The following is a 16,988-nucleotide window of genomic DNA, read 5'->3' on the forward strand; positions in this document are numbered from 1 at the left end:
TTGCAGATTAAGGAGGTGCCGGGTTTTGAGTTTGTGGGCTTCTCCTTTAAAGGGCAGGAGCAAACGTTATACTCAGGGGTGCTCTGTTACAGACCACCGGGTAACGCCCCTTCTACTCTGCCGGACCTTATCGACCTCATTTATGATCTCTCCAACTCTCATAATAGGCTTCTTGTACTGGGAGATTTCAATTTGTGGCTAAATGGGCCTTTGGACTCTGCCTATCACAATCTCTGCCAGGCCTGTAGCAATATTCAGATGCAACAGCTGGTTCTCTCTGCGACCCACCAGAAAGGTCATGCTCTAGACCTGGTTTTGCCGATGCCCAGCATGTAGTGGTGAATGATATCGTGTCCCAATGCTGGACGGATCATGCGCTTGTTTCCTTCCATCTCTATCTACCTGCAGCTTTGAGTGTTACAGGGCAGTGTGTTACCAAAATGGGTAGACCTTGGTCTAGACTCTTAAAATCTCTAGCTCTGCCCACCCTCCTCCCTGAAGATTTCACACTAGGAAACAGTGTCGATGAAAGCTATGCCAGGCTATGTCGGCAGATTTCTAATTCCCTGGATAAGGTGGCACCATTGCGCTGATCAAAGAATCGACGGAACCGCGCCATGCCTTGGTATACCCCCGACCTCTTCCAACTGAAGCTGAGATGCAAGCGGGCAGAGAGGGCGTGGAGGAGGCACTATTTAGATGCTGCGAAAATTACTTTCAGATTAGCATTACAGGAATACAAAGCACAGATTAAGTGTGCTAAAGCAGTCTATCTGGAGGAAACGTTACACCAGGCGACTAACAAGTCTCAGACCTTGTTCAGAATTGTGAATGATCTTTCTCATCCGGCTGGAGCCATGAATAATATCCCAGTCTCACAGGCCTTATGTGACTCTCTGGCAGCCGCTTTTGAGGACAAGATCGTCACGATTCTGAGCTGACTTGCTGGGGGGTCTCGCCTCTGTCGGCCTCCTTGGACAGCCTATCTAGTCAGGCTCCCACAGGAGGTCTCCCATGCTGCTCTCAGTTGGGAGCTCCGGTAGAACCTTCCAGTCGACCCCGGCCGACCTATTCTCCCCTCGGCATGGGAGATCCGGAAGAGTCCTCCAGTCGACCCCGGCAGAGTTGTTTGCCTCTCAGCTTGGGAGTCCCGGAGGAACCCTCCAGTTTGCCTTAGCTGAACTACTCTCTTCTTAGTTCGGTAGACTCTGGAGTAACATCCAATTGTCTCCAGTTGAGCTGCCTTTCCCCTAGTCTGGAGGCTTTGGGGAAATCTCCCAGTCGCCCCCGGCAGAACTGCTCTCCCCTTAGTCTGGGAGCTTCGGGTGAACTCTCCATTCAACCTCAGTTGAGCTGCTTCTCTTTGCCATCTTTCGAGGAGTTCTGTAGATTGGCACAGACTGTATCATCTGGCTCTCTGCTGGATCCTCTTCCGCATAAATTCTGCAAAATATTCCAAGAAGAACTTTTCTACCCTGTGTACTCTATCTGTCACCAGTCGCTTGTTACTGCGACTGTTCCGGAGAGTTGGAAGCTGGCGGTGGTCTCCGCCCTTCTGAAAAAACCTACACTCGACCCCACCTGTCTGTCAAATTTCAGGCCTATATCCCTGCTCCCTTTTTCGGTTAAGATCTTGGAGAAGTTGGTTACCCGCTCTCTATCCAGTTTCCTAGAGGACAACACCAGGTTGGATGTGGCCCAGTTTGGGTTCCGGCCTGCGCATGGGACGGAATCTGCGTTGGTGGCCATGTTGGACAATCTTCGTTCGCGGGTCGACACAGGTCGGGCAGCCTTTTTAGTGTTGCTCGACATGTCGGCCGCGTTCGACGCGGTCAGCCACTCCACCCTTATTGAGAGACTGGAGGAGATCGGGGTTACGGGGCTGGCCAGGGACTGGTTAGTCTCATACCTCAACAACAGACAGCAGGTGGTGGCTTTGCCACCTTTTAAGTCGGATGTGCGGAAAGGTGGGCAGGGAGTACCGCAGGGCTCGGCCTTCAGCCCCTTATTATTCAATCTGTACCTCCGCCCTATGATCCTATTGATAAAATCTTTCGGCATCTCGGTGTTTAATTACGCCGACGACACCCAATTAGTCTTTTCTTTGGAGGGCAAAGACGCTGTCCCTTTAGAGACATTCCACCGCTGCATGACTGCCACATCGAACTGGCTGCGCGCCAACTCCCTCCAGTTTAATGGATATAAGACGGACGTGCTGTACTGCTCCAATGACCGTGTCCCGCGTGCACTACCGGATGATTTCTGGCCCCCTTCTTTCTCCAGGGCGGTGACTGCAGCAGAGTCTGTTCGAAATCTGGGGGTCATGTTTGGCCCCAACCTACAACTGGACCTCTTCGTCAACAAAACCGTAGCCACCTGCATGATGCTGCTTCGGATGTTGCGGAAAGTACTACCAATGCTCTCAGTGCAGGCTAGGCCAGAGGTAGTGCGGGGCCTGATCCTAAGCAGATTGGATTACTGCAACGCACTGCTCCTGGAGGCGCCTAGTACGCTGGTGGGCAAACTGCAGCGGGTCCAAAATATGGCAGCTAAACTGGCACTTTCTCGACCGCGCGCTGCCTCTTCCACCACGGCACTTCAGGATTTACACTGGCTGCCTGTACATCAGAGTATCCTTTTTAAAGCATCCTGCCTGGTTTTTAGAGCTTTACATGGACAGGGCCCAGTTTTGCTGCAGAATTTATTCTCTTGGTATTCCACCTCTCGGAGACTATGCTCCTCCTCTGCCTGTTTGGTGACGGTCCCCAGAGTTCAGAGGATAAGGATGGGTGGGCGGTCGATTAGCTTTGCGGCCGCCAGACTTTGGAATTCTCTCCCGCTCTTGCTAAGAAGTCAGGTTGAATTCCTAGCTTTTAAAAAAGGGCTCAAAACCCATCTGTTCCCATGAGCTGTCTGAGCCCTGCATCGGTGGTTCGACTTGTTGTGTCAAAGCGCCAGGATGCCCTCCGGGTGACAGTACAGCGCTATATAAGTATGCAAATACATACATGCAAATACATACTTTTTTAGCTATCTGATTGCTAATAAGGGCTACTTTAAATTTGATGTACAGCCCTATTTTTTGTCCCAATCTTATCCTGACCTGTTGGCAGTGGACTAGTCAAACACCACTATCCGCAAGTTCAATACTTGTTAAAGCAAAACGTACATACGTGTGGTGCATGTATACCTTCATGCCAGCACTGGTTCCTTCAGGTCACCACAGCATGCTGCTCCTTCTGGTTGGCAGGGTGGCACCTAAGGCTGTGCACATTCAACCATTAACTGTTAAATTGTCCTTCAGCCTGAAATCGCCATTTGAAATCGACAAATGTTATGATGGAAACATACAAACCCTGTTGAAAAGGCATACTGACTCCAATTTCAGCAGCCATCTTTAATAAACACTGTTTTCAAATCATCTTAGAATGACATACCTCTGTTAAGAGGTGCTTTAACACTCCTTCATCTCTATTGGAGCATTAGTCTAATCCTTGGAGCTGTAGCGTCCTCCCCTGCCTGGGAGCATGCAAATTAATACGTCAAACATGGAGCTCTGTAACAGACGTCTTTATTCCTCAGCATATGATCACACACTGCACTCTCATTACACCATAACCATTAATAATCACCCATTAACATCTCCCTGCAAGTTACGCAATTCCTTTGTAGAGTCTGTCCAGAACAGCAAGGGTCCCAGCGAGCAGTCTCACGACACATCTCCCCTTTGTTAAATAAAAAGGAGAAACAACAGTCACATTACATTTCCTCAATAAGTCGTTGAGGCACTCGCATTAGTTGGCCAGATTGAGTGGTATGAGATGGTTGAGATGGTGGTGCAGATTCTGGTCATTTATCTGGAGTGCTAGTAGGGGTCGCCTGATTCATGATTGCAAGAGCTGATGCACATCGAGGTAGGTGCTTAAAGTGTGACAAGTCCCTTGTGATGGACTTTCCGGGACAAGGTGCCATCACTTTGTATCAGATTTGTGAATAGCGACTGCAAAGATGTCATCCAGCCGCTTAATGACCTTGCATGGGTTGTTGATAATAACTCCTCTACTAAAGAAAAGCAAAAATACTCTTCAATGAGTACCACAAAATGATGTCCATTACCTAAGGGCCCAATGAAATCAACTGCAACCCTTTCTCAGGCATGAGCAGAAAGCTCAAACATTGTCTATGGATGCTGCGTCACTTTGAGTGGAAAGGCAGTTGAAAAGATGACACTCTTTTAGTTCCCGTGCCACTCTATTATCTAGGCACTGGAACCACACTCCCATCCCTATATATGGGCTTTTGCCATAGGGCAGCGCTGCAGGCCTCCCTGTAGCACTGCCCTACGGCAAAAGGAAAGGGAAGGAATGCGTTGTATCTATATGATATGCCACATTCCTGTCCTTTTACCCTACGCTGGCGCACAATGGGCTGCCATGCGCCAAGGCAGGCACCTTTGCACCATGGTGCAAGGGTGTCTGCATTGCGGGAATGATTGATTTTGTGCAGGAAGGGACCCTTCCTGCACAAAATCAATCTATTAAGGTGCTTCCTTTGTCATAGAAAAATGAAAGCGCAAGGGGAAATTTTTTCATTTATCTTCGTCTCACCTCACTAATGCCACCCCTGGGGTGGCATTAGGTTCTGGCGCTTTCCCAGGTTTATAATGCCTCGTAAATCTGGGAATGTGTCAGGTTCCATGGGTGTTGCGTGGGAACACCCACAGCAACACCCATGGAACGCCTCTTTCACGCATTTTTCTGCTTGAATGGGGCACATATTTATAAGGCCAAAGAAAGCCATGTAAAGTGGCTTTACATGGCCTTGTAAATATGCAGTGGCACATTGCGCCACCGTAACGTAAAAAAGTGACATTCCAGGGGCGCAAAAGTGCCGGTAGGACCTCATTTGAGGCCCTTGGTGTCTTAGGGCTCTTTTGTTGGCTACAGTGCCACAATGTCCTTCATGGGCTAGTTCAATGGTTTGTTGTCCTGGACTCTCTGGTGTGACGATTCTTGAGCCTCTCAATACACCAGTTTCCCTGGTAATGGACAGTTCATCCTGTGCATATTAGAATTTTTGAAATTCAACATTGTCAGCAAAAGGTGGAGCATTCTTTCTACATGATTGAGTTGAAATGATGTCTTTGAGGATAAGCATGTTCTTGTCAGCATTAGTAGCAGCAAAAATGTGTTCAATGGATAGGGCTGCTGTCATGCTGTATCTCACAATAAAGTTACTGTACTCCTCAGCCATTTTGGATATTGAACTGTGACAATGTTGCAATAATCATGAAAATTAATCAGCAGGATTCTGATCTTTACCCGGATTATGTACAATTGCATAGTCATACTCTTGTAGTAGCAACCCCCACCTCTCAATGCAAAGGGGCATCTTGGTTTTTGGGTTTCCGAAATTGTAAGCAGAACTTGATGGACTGTAATGATAGTTAAATGTTTTCTGTATAGAAAAACAAGAACATTTCCAGGCCCATGCTACAGCCAGAATTTACTTTTCCGGCTCAGGTGCACAGGTGGGGAAATAATAAAAACAAAAGGGGGGGACATATTTGGGGGTGATCGTCTAAAGCAGGTGCATGGGAGGCACCCCAGGAAAGTAGGAAACAGCATAAAAACAAAAAAGAGGAGTAGTAGGGCAGGTAAGCTTTTGGGTTGCAGTCAACCTCTTTATGAGACAGAGATGGCTGCTCTTCCAAAAATGGGAAGATTCACAAAAAACAAAAAAACAAGGACCCCAGGAGGCACCCCAGGAAAGTAGAAAACAACAACAAGGGATTGGGGGTGGGTAACAACATAAAAACAAAAAAGAGGAGTAGTGGGGCAGGTAAACATTTGGGTTGCAGCCAAACCCTGTATGGGACAGAGATGCCTGTTCTTCCAAAATGTTGAGGATTCGCAAAAAACAAAAAAACAAACGGTAGGCAGGAGACTGCAGTGAGCAACTGACACAGATGCTTGATGGAGAAATTAGCAATCTCCGAGTTTGTAGATGACTGTCTGGCGATAAAATGTCCTTGAATTACTTAGATGCATTAGTCATTCACATTAATGGAAATTATGATATCCATTATTTTAAGGAGACAACAGGATTAATTGAAATAGAAGTTAGTCATTGATGTAGAATATACATCCTTTTCATCTCAAACCCTAGGGGAATCGTTCCTCATTTCCATATTGTAAATATCGGTCAAGAATTTCAGGGTATCACATAATTCGGAAGTATATATAAAGGCAGCCATTAAAATAAAAGCAGTATTTGTCCTATCCCTCAGGCAAAGCAAATATTTGCAGTGTGACTGACAGATTTAGTGGTTGAAACAGTCCAAGATGTCATGAACTAAATTTACAATGATTGAAGGAAAATATTAGTGAATGGACTCCGTGATGATATTTGAGCAACTAGAGGTGATCCGTAGAGTACTTCCACCACCAACAAATTACATGATCTACATAATCACTAAGATATTAAATTATTAGATGATTGTAGATCAAGACCCTGAAGAAAGTTTTAGGGAACTTTTTAGCTACAATGCTGGTGGACCTAGAATTGCTAGCAAAACATGATTTCTAATATATTGCCCAAACATTAAGGCCCTCATTGTAAGGGATGCAAGGAAACCACATCTGTAATTCCACACCTAGAATTTGGCGAGACAAGTTGTGCGGTAATCCCTGGTAATCCCAGTATTCTGAGTCTCCCTCTTGGGAATGGAAATTTAAGGAAGGAATTGGTGTTAACACACAGATTCCCCCACTTTTTTCCTTCAATTGCAGACCCTTTTCTCCTTAGACATATCTCCAAGACTTTCCAGGCAAAATATGCACAGGGAAAAGCCCAAATCTGTGGTTTTACTTCAAAACCTATAGTTGCTATTCAGGCAAATACTCCTGTTTCCGCCAAAAACTGAATTACAATGGCATTCGTAATGAAGTCTTTAGTTGGCTGTTTTTTCCATCTGCAGAGAAATTACCTTAAATGCTGCAATTATGGCGGAGTTCACATTCAAGAAAGCGGTCTTAGGTAAGAGGAACTGGATCACATTTGAGAAGACATATCAGGATCCCAAAATGTTTCTCATATATTTAATTTTCATAATTTCAAACCCTACGTCCATCATCACTGCAAGAGTTCAGAGGGTATGCTCTCTTATGGTAAGTTTTGAAAACCTAATTGGAAAGTTGGAACTCAAGCACAGGCGAATGGCTGGCAATAGTGCAGCAAATTCACAAACACCATGGCCCAGGTGTGTGAATGACTTACTCTATCGCAATTATCGCAGTTTTGTACTGCCAAACTACGGAATTGTCTTTGCCTGTATTACAGCCTTTTTCTATGCCACTACTAAAGTTGGCTTTATTACATTGTTGAGTATGTTGCTCATAAATTCGTAATGTGAAAGCAACATTGCTTTAGAGAGTTAAGAGTTATTGAGAGTTTACAATGTCTGAGGACTGATCATTGTGTGGCAGTGAGAGTAGAGGAACAGTTCACTTAGGGGGATATGCACAAGGAAGTGGCGGAGCGTGTCGTTAGCCTCCTTCGCTTAACGACACGCTCCGCCACTTCTGAAACACAAGGCTGCACCATATTTACAAGAATGTGGTGCAGCCTTGCCTTTCCTCCGGCGATGGTGCTAAGTGTAGCAATTTAGGGGCATTTGTACAAGCCCCTATCGCCATGGGAACGTCACTTTTTGTGATGTTCCCGTGATGTTAGGGGCCTTGCCTTATGTACAAGGCAGCGTTATAACGCTGCCTTGTACATAAGGCACCCTTTCACATGATGGTTAGCATGAAAGGGGCGTGCAGTGGATGTTGCGGTGGGCGTTCCGCCGTAACACCCATTGTATTTGGCGCTGCCCCCTATGTACAAGGGTGGCATACATAGGAGGCAGCACCAACATTAAAACCAGGAAAATCCTAGTCTTAAATCGGCGAAACGAGGAGAAATCGATTATTTCTTCTTGTTTTGCTTTTTCCATGTGTGTGCTGCCTTGTGTAGCACACATGGAAAAAGCAAAATGCCATGGTTTGTTTATGTAAGGAAGGTTTCCTGTACATAAACAAACCTTTTAAAAAAGTGCCATTTTTTAACTTTCATGTGTGCTGCATGAAGCAGCACACATGAAAGTTACAAAATGACATTTTAGGATTGTTTATGTGCAGGAAGGGACACCTTCCTACACATAACCAATCCTCCCCTGCACACAGACACCCTTGCACTCTAGTGCAAGGGTGGCTGCGTTGGCGCTGAGTTGTTAAACTTAGCACGACCGCGTAGGAAGTGTAGGAAGGTGTCCCTTCCTGCACATAAACAATCCTAAAATGCAATTCTGTCACTTTCATGTGTGCTGCTTCATGCACAAGGCAGCACAGATGGAAAAAGCTTAAATACGGAGAAATCATGCATTTCTCCTTGTTTTGCCAACTTGAGACCAGTGTTTTCCTGGTCTTAATTTTGGTGCTGGCTCCTATGTACGCAACCCTTGTACCCAAATACAATGAGTGTTGCGGTGGAACGCCCACCACAACACCAACTGCACACCCCTTTCATGCTAACCATAGCATGAAAGGGTGCCTAATGTACAAGGCTGCGTTAAGCCACGTTAAGTGACTTAATGCTGCCTTGTACATAAGGTGCAGCCCCTATTGCCACGCGGTGTCTGTAAAAGTGACTTTGTGGTGGCGATAGGGGCTTGTATATATGTCCCTCAGTTTCCGCCTATGCTCGGCCATGGTCGATTCAGTGCTTAATTTGTGCCGGTGTTTGCCAGTACCTGGTTATTTTTGACAGAGGCCACATGGTGGCGATATTTGTCTATTTTACAGTAGAGCACATCAGTAACCATGTTTAGCAATTCATTGTTTCATTAAAAAGATTATTTCTAGCTTGCCCACTGCCAGTCTGATAGCTTATCAAAGACACTGGTATTTGGTAGGGCTGGCTGGGACAGTGGGTCATGCAAGCTGCAACCTTGGACCCTAGCACTTATTTTATTAAATAAAGCGCTGACTATAATGCAGTTAATACTGTCCTTCCACTTCTACTTCTCATTGACGACACACTCTTCCTAGAAGAATAGTCAATGGACAGGGGCTGTTCTTGGTCAGTAAAGTAGGGGGACGAGTGAGCTTCAGATTTCCCAACAATCTCTCTGGTTAAAATATATTATATGGTAACAAGGGCCTGAGGGGGCCTTAGGAAGCAGTAAGAAGGGAGAGGAGTTTAGATTGTGAGGGGGGTTACTTAAAACTCAACATTTTGCAAAATAACCATTTTTCCAAGACGTTTAAAACAGAGGCAATAGAGAGTATGTTCATGCCTGCATGTGTATGTAAACATCCCAAGTGAAATCCGACAAGCACCTCACTATACCCGACTTAAAGCACCTTTACCCAACTATTTAATACAGAATACATTCAGGGGGGGGGGAGTTTAACACCCCCCTTGAACCTACGCCCCTGCCATGCTTCCACTTTCAGCACAGTTTTTTCCAGCCTTAGTTGTTGTGGTTGAGCTACTTTTATTAGAGGGTAATAATGAAAATGAAGGTGGGGGTAAGAGGTGAAAGAGGGCAACCTATATATAGTGATAATAATTTTTATTGCTGTGGAGCTCGAGGCAGAATATTAGAAGTGTAAATGGTTTCTAACCAGAGGTTTCTAGACAATGTATTCGTGCTATAATTATTTGAAGAGGTTTTATCTTGTATCGTCAGACTGTTATGATTTCTCCTTTTGTATTTTGCTATTTCGTTTTTTATTTTTACATGTTAAGCATTTGAACTATAATCGAACGCAATTTTTTTCCTTAACATTGAAAAAGGGAGTTGCTGAACCCTTTGTACCTTTTAATAATCATTTTCTTAAGAGCCTAGTCTCAATCTCTTTAGACATCCATGCTGCTTATTCGAGAAATATTCTCAAAAACCTAAACTGTCCCAACTTGCTATATGAAGCATCTGAAAACCGAGTTAGCCAGTAAAGCAAACACTGCTAAAATGTCAAACAGGATCATATACTGAATAAGAACTGTCCGTTTGCAATAAGGCATTTCGCCGCGTGTGGGTATCTGGTTGTCATGGGGCTATTTTAGGAAGATCTTCGCTCATATGGAGAAAAAAAGGCATCCCAGTCATTTTAATAAAAACAGCCACACATGTCTGTTAAAGAGCAACCTCATATTGTGTGTGCCGCCTCCCGTCTCATCGCAGAGCAATTCATTAATGTGGTTTATAAGTTTTTGCATCTACATATAGGAGCATATTATGAGCCAGCGGTGTATACATGAAGTTATAGACGATTTTAGAAATTGGTAATAGTAAAGTATGACATCAAGGTTCCACAGGTCATACTGTGAAAAAATGGAAGTTAAAATCAAGAAAGCACACGATGGACACACCATGTTGCCTAAAAAAGTAAGTGAAGGTCATGCAGTTTATTCAGTGTGATTGAAATGAACCCTGATGTAGCTGACCACTGTTTATATTTTATGTATTAAATGTTATGTAAATGTAAATTCTATTATCTGAATTCATACTTGACCCTGAGATTATCAAGGTCAAGGGTCCAGTGATCAATGAGGCCATTAATCGTTTAATTTGCGATGCCAACCTTCATATAAACAATGGAGTCATTTGAGATGTCATCCATCATGTAAACAATGGTGTCATTTGAGATGTCTTCAGGTATATCATGCATGAGGTCATTAACAGCAGGGGATGGTGCATGAGTTATGGATTGCACAGCTCACTATAACTGGCTCGTTTCAAATGTTTTTATAACTGTAAATTCATTTTAACTGTGTTATTAAGGGGATTTCTGAGCTTTGCTTTAAATGTCTTATGAGTAGAAGAAACCACAACTTGAACTTTTTTCAGTAAATGTATCGGGATATACTATAGTCACATCCTCTATAATCAACTTAGGCTGTACACAGCCTTCAGCATTGCACAATGTTCAGAGGCTGCCAGCCTTTCGGATTCTCAAGTCCCTGGAGCATTTGTGGATGCTGCATTGGAAGAGTGGGAAAATGCTTCTGTTTTTTTTTTGTTCACATAGGAACAGCCAGGTCACAGAAGATCCCTATCACCTCCGGAGTTCCAGCGTGCTCCATATTTTCCCCTGTTATCTCCAGTCTCTACATGGAGCATATTGGACCTCTATTCACAGAAAACAGAATTAAAATTGACTAATATGCTAACGATATACAACTTTACTACAAAGTCTATTTTACTTCAGTCATCCAATGCCTCAAACACTGATTGTACTTGTTCCAGACCTGGATATCCAGCCCCCTACCTGAAGCCCAACATCACCAATACATAATTACTTTTATTTCCAGGAACAAAAAGAAAGAAATATTATAAACCTGGCTCAATGACATGATCATGACCTTTTAAGTGCAGATGTCGACCAATGGCCCATGCCCACACTACCTCCTCAGTGAGTCTGAGGGCCGTTGGACATCGTTGGGGGGGTCGCTTTAAAAGGACCTTTCCTTTTTTATTTTTAACCTCGGGTGCTGAGGAAGAGCATCCCCAGCCGCCCAGCAGGGGCTTTTTTTTCTCTGTAATGTTAATCAACATGCATCATGTGCTGGCGTCATTGTAGAGAAAGTGAAAGTCAAATGAATCTATCATCTCGTTTCCTTTTTACTGCATTGTTGCTCAGGGGCATAACTCGTCCCAGAGCACAATTTGCATGAGGGAGGGAATCATTGGAAAGGAGAGATGCCCCCACTTCCCAATTATGTCTTTCCCTAGTGGAGTCCTGTTAGGGAGTCACCACAGGAAGGTGGTCCCCAAGATGTAATCCACCTACTGGATACCAGGGATATAGTGGCAGCAGGAGCAATGGTGCCCCTGGGCTTGGGGATGTGTTCCCTGCTGTCAACTAGACCTTCTGCCCCTACCCCGGAGGATGGTTGGGGGTATTCACCCACAATCTGCTCCCACTGGAGGGCAGAAAGCTCACTAGACACCAGTGACTGCTTTTATGCAGCATTTGTGTGTGTGGGGTGGGAATCGCCCACATGGATATTGCCCCATCCCCCCCCCCCACAGCTTGGGGCCCAATAGGCTTTCTGCCACCCCTGTGTGGTAGAGAGGGGCATTAATCTCTAATCTGCCCTGAGGGAGGCCAGAAAGCCCACTAGACAAACTGGGACTACATTTATGCAGTATTTTGATCAGGGGTAAAGGCCTCTCTGGGCATTGTCCTGTGCTCTCCCCCACCCCGGGCTGAATAGACTTTCTGCCCCCTAGATACCATGGACCGCATTTATGCAGTATTCTTTTTTGTGGGGGAGCATCTCCCCTGGGCATGTGCCTATGCACCCTCCCACCTCTGGCCTGAGTTTCTGTCCCAGTGGGTGAATTGGGGTAGTCACCTCCAACCTGCCCCCCTGGGGGCCAGAAAGCCCACTAGACACCTGGGACTGCATGCAGTATTTCTGGGGGAATACCCCACTGGGCATTGGCCTAAACTCCCCCTACACCAATACGATTAGACTTTCGGCTCACCCAGGGGGTGTTTAGGGATATTCACCCCTAATCTGACTCCTGGGAAAGGGAAATACCACTAGGCACCATGGACTGAATTTCTGCAGTATGTTGTTAGGTAGAGTGCTCTCCTGGGCATGGGACCATACCCCCAGCCATGGGCCATTTAGAATTTCTGCCCCCTCCGGGGGGCGGGGCAGAAAGCCTACTAGACACTAGTGATTTAAAAATGCTGACAAAACAAACAAAAGGATGGAACGGCCTACCCTGGCATCTAGCCATACTTCCACCTCAGAAGGGGCAATAGTCCTTTTCTACCCCCTTGGGGGCAGGCAGGAGACTTGTCCAAGTTACGGAAGTTGCCCAAGTCTTTCCTCTGGGCCATACTATCATTCCAAAAGGGACAACCCAGTATTTTGCACACCCCTGAGGACAGAAAGGGGTTTTGCCTTTAATTTCCCCTGGAGGGCTGAAAACCCACAGGATATCAGGACTTTAAATAAAGTGCGTTTGACCCATCCTGACATCAGGTCCCACCCTCATCCCTAAAGCCTCAACATTCTTTCTGTTCCTCTGCGGACTAAAATATCCCACCCCAATGGCAAGCTAGAGGACATTTGATTATTTTGGATGTTGTTTTTACATATAGGCCAGGAGAGTAGGATAACCCCCAATATCATCCCACTTGCCATGCTGAATGGCTTCAGTTTTTGGGTTTAGGTAGTCCGCCACCTAGAGAAAACTACTAGAACTCGGCAATTCAGAAAAGTAGACATCGAGGGGAGCCCAGGGTGATTTGCCTGGTGTGGACCCAATTTCATTTTCTTACCCACAATGCTTTGCATACTTCAAACTCTGCCTAAAATCACACATTTTTCTTGCATTTCTGTGATGTAAACTTCGGTAATACATAGGGATCCACAAAGTTCCTACTGCCCAGCATTGCCACACTTTTTCCATTAAAACACTACCCTTCCAGTATGGGTTGGCCTAGTGTGCACAACAGGAAAAGCCCCAAAACGTATATGGAGACATCAACATTTTCTGTCAGAAAACTAACCTGATTTGATATTGGGGGTAGCTGCATTAACTGAAACCAGGGTCGTCCCCCACCTTGGGAAACCTACCAAACTCACACATTTCTGAACACTAGACAACCATGGGAGTGCTAGGCTGGTGTGAGAGGGTGGATCCCACAATGTTTTCTGACCCATAATTCCCTGCAAACCTCAAACTTTGCCTAAAATCATGAATTTTCCTTGCATTTATGTGATGTAATCATCCTGACCTGCAGGGATCCAGAAAGTTCCTACCACCCAGCATTCCCCCACTTGTCATAATAAAAACACTACTCAGCTTGTATGACTGGGTCTGGTGACCTCAACAGCAATGGATCAAACCAGGAGAAATAGGAGTCCCATAGTGGGACTCCCATTGATCTTGGTTTGATCTGTTCCTGTCGCAGGCTCTTGGTCCAGCCACACAAGAGGGACAGTCTTTTTATTGGCACAAGTTGGGGAATGCTGGGTGGTAGGAATTTTGTGGAATCCTGCTGATTCCAGAAGTTTCCATCACAGAAATGTAAGGAAAATGCATGATTTGGCCAAAGTTTGAGGTTTGAAGGGTATTGTTGGTAAGAAAACGTTGTGGAATTTACGACAGGCACACCACTGTGAAATCCCCTGGGTGTCTATTTTTTTTTTATAAATCTTTTTATTAACAAGTTTGACATATAAGTTCAGCAAAAACAATGGATGGGACTACAGTGGAGTTAGTTACATCATACAAATACTGTAGGATAATTCATTGGAAATCACGGGGAGGGGGTATCATCACTGTCGAAACATTGGTTTGGAATACACACATTGCCACGATACTCATTCCAGGGCTTCCATACCTTGGACCACTTTCGGGGAGCAGCCTCGGGCAATATATACCGCCTTTTCCCTCAGCATACACCAATCAAGGTCCTTCTTCCAGCCTGTGATGGTGGTTGCATGCGAGGCCCCCCAGAGCTGGCTATGTTCCTCTTGGCGATTATGTAGCAGAGAGTGACCCATTGTGTAGTGTGAGTGTTGAGGTCGGTGGTCTCCCATATGTTAAGGAGGCATCTACACGCCTCTGGCTTGATCTCAATCCCCAATGTTTCACCCATCACCTCGTGTATCTTACGCCTGTATTCCTGGGTTAGCTCACAGTGCCATATTATGTGCATGAAGGTGCCCATTTGAGTACATCCCAGCCTGCAAGACCAATCTGTTGACCCACCCATGTGTAACAATTGCGGACCTGTTATGTAAATGTAGTATAAGATCTTCAGTTGCACTAATCAAAGACGAGCTGGTATAGCAACAGTCTTAGGAGAGGAGACTGCCATTTACCAGTCTTCGTCGTCCAGCTCAATACCATCTCCTGTCCACTTGTCTCGTAATAAAAGAAGAGGATCTTCCATATTATTGATAAGTTTTCGATATGTGAGGGAGATGGCTTTTTCGGGTAAGAAACCATCTAGTATTCTGTCTTCCAGTGGGGATGAATCTGGTGGAGAGGAGTCTCGGGACAATACTGATTGTAGTACTTGTCGGATTTGCAGATATCGGAAGTGCTCCGAGTCCGCTAATTCGTATTGCTGCTGGAGGGTGTCGAAGGACTTCACGCCCCCTGTTTCCCAGAGGTCTTTAATATGTGATATCCCTATCAATTCCCAATTATCAAAGCCTTTTGAGTTCTCCAGATCTCCCAAGGCCTGTGAGTCCCACAGGGGTGTAGCAAGAGTCAGTTTATGATTCCAACCGACTGACTTGGTCTCTGAATGCCAGATTTTAACTGCGTTGGGATCAGTAAGTGGATACCGGCCCGATTTTGAGTACAGTGCTCGATTATAAGTCCTGTTTGGGAGAAGCCATCGATCCATGTTAAACCCTGGATCGTCTGGGCGGCCATATGTTCTGTGGTTTATGGCTGCTAGGTGCGCAGCCCAGTAATATTTTTTAATGTCAGGTAACCCTATCCCTCCGTTGTACCAACTAAGCGTAAGTTTTTGTAAAACTATGCGTGGTTTCCCATCTCATAAAAGGTCCGGTTGGAGCCCCTCTATTTCCTTAAAATACGAGTTTGGGACCACGTTTTGTAATGCGTATAGGAAGCGGGGTAGGGACATCATTTTGAATAGAGCCGCCTTTCCCAGCAATGAGAGCGGGAGTGACTTCCAATTCGCGATATCTCGTCTTAGTCTTTGTAGTGGGGGAGCAAGGTTACGGGCATATCAGAGGGAGTGATCAAGGGAGATGAATATACCCAGATATTTAAAGCTTTCCGCGATTATAGGTATCAGGCAGTTTTGGGGTAGCGGAGGAGGGCCTCCATAGACTACATATATGAGGGATTTTGCCAATTGATACTAAACCCAGAGTATCTGCCAAAAATAGATAGGATATCAAAGACACCGATCAGGGATCTCTTGGGGGATGTGAGATACAGGAGGTTATCATCCGCGTACAGGGAAATGCGGTCCTCCCTGTCTGGAGACCATTTCATTCCACGGATTACTGGGTCTCTCCGAAACCATGCTGCAAGGGGTTCAAGGGCCAACACGAACAGCATGGGAGAGAGGGGACATCCCTGACGGGTCCCTCGGCTGAGTGGAAAGGCCTCCGATTTTTTGTTGTTAGCGACTACTTGAGCCATAGGTTTACTATATAACAGTCGCACCCATCGGCTAAATCCAGGCCCAAATCCCAGTTTTGTGAGCACCGCAAATAGATAAGGCCACTCAGTTGTGTCAAATGCCATGGTGGCATCCAGGGAAACTATGATTGCTTCCTCCTGTATGGTCGGCGCCCTACCCAGAACCCCATGTACTGTGCGCAGAATTAGAGCTGTGTTTCTCCATGGCATAAATCCTGATTGATCAGGGTGTATTAGGTCCCCTATTACTTTAATCAGCCTGTTAGCAAGTACTTTTGCAAGGACTTTAGGTTCTGCGTTTAACAGCGAGATAGGGCGGTAGGAAGCGCAGTCTGTTTTGGTTTTCCCTTCCTTATATATTGTGACTATGGTTGCAATTCTTTGATCTGGGGGTAACGATCCCTGTTCGAGGCTGTCCTCGTACATAGCTTTCAGATATGGGGCCAATTTGTCTGGTCGGAGCTTGTAGAGTTCGATTGGGATACCGTTTAGGCAGAGGGCCTTGCAGGGGTGCAACGCTCGTATCGCAAGAGCTATCTCATCTGTGGTAAGGTCACTGTCCATGTATGCTTGGTCAGCGTCAGAGAGTGTGAGAAGGGAAATGTCTTTCAGAAGATCTGAGGAGCCGTCCTCAGTGTATGGTGCCACATTGCGGAAGTACTCTGCAAATTGGTTAACTTTGTCTTGGGGGTCTGTTACGGACGACATGTGCGTGTTCCCAAGTTCCGGGATGAGCCTGCTAGCCCCTTTGTATCAAGCCAGGCGATTAGCTCTCCGAAAT

The sequence above is a fragment of the Lissotriton helveticus genome, chromosome 6 (assembly GCF_964261635.1).
Source record: "Lissotriton helveticus chromosome 6, aLisHel1.1, whole genome shotgun sequence".
Classification (NCBI taxonomy): domain Eukaryota; kingdom Metazoa; phylum Chordata; class Amphibia; order Caudata; family Salamandridae; genus Lissotriton; species Lissotriton helveticus.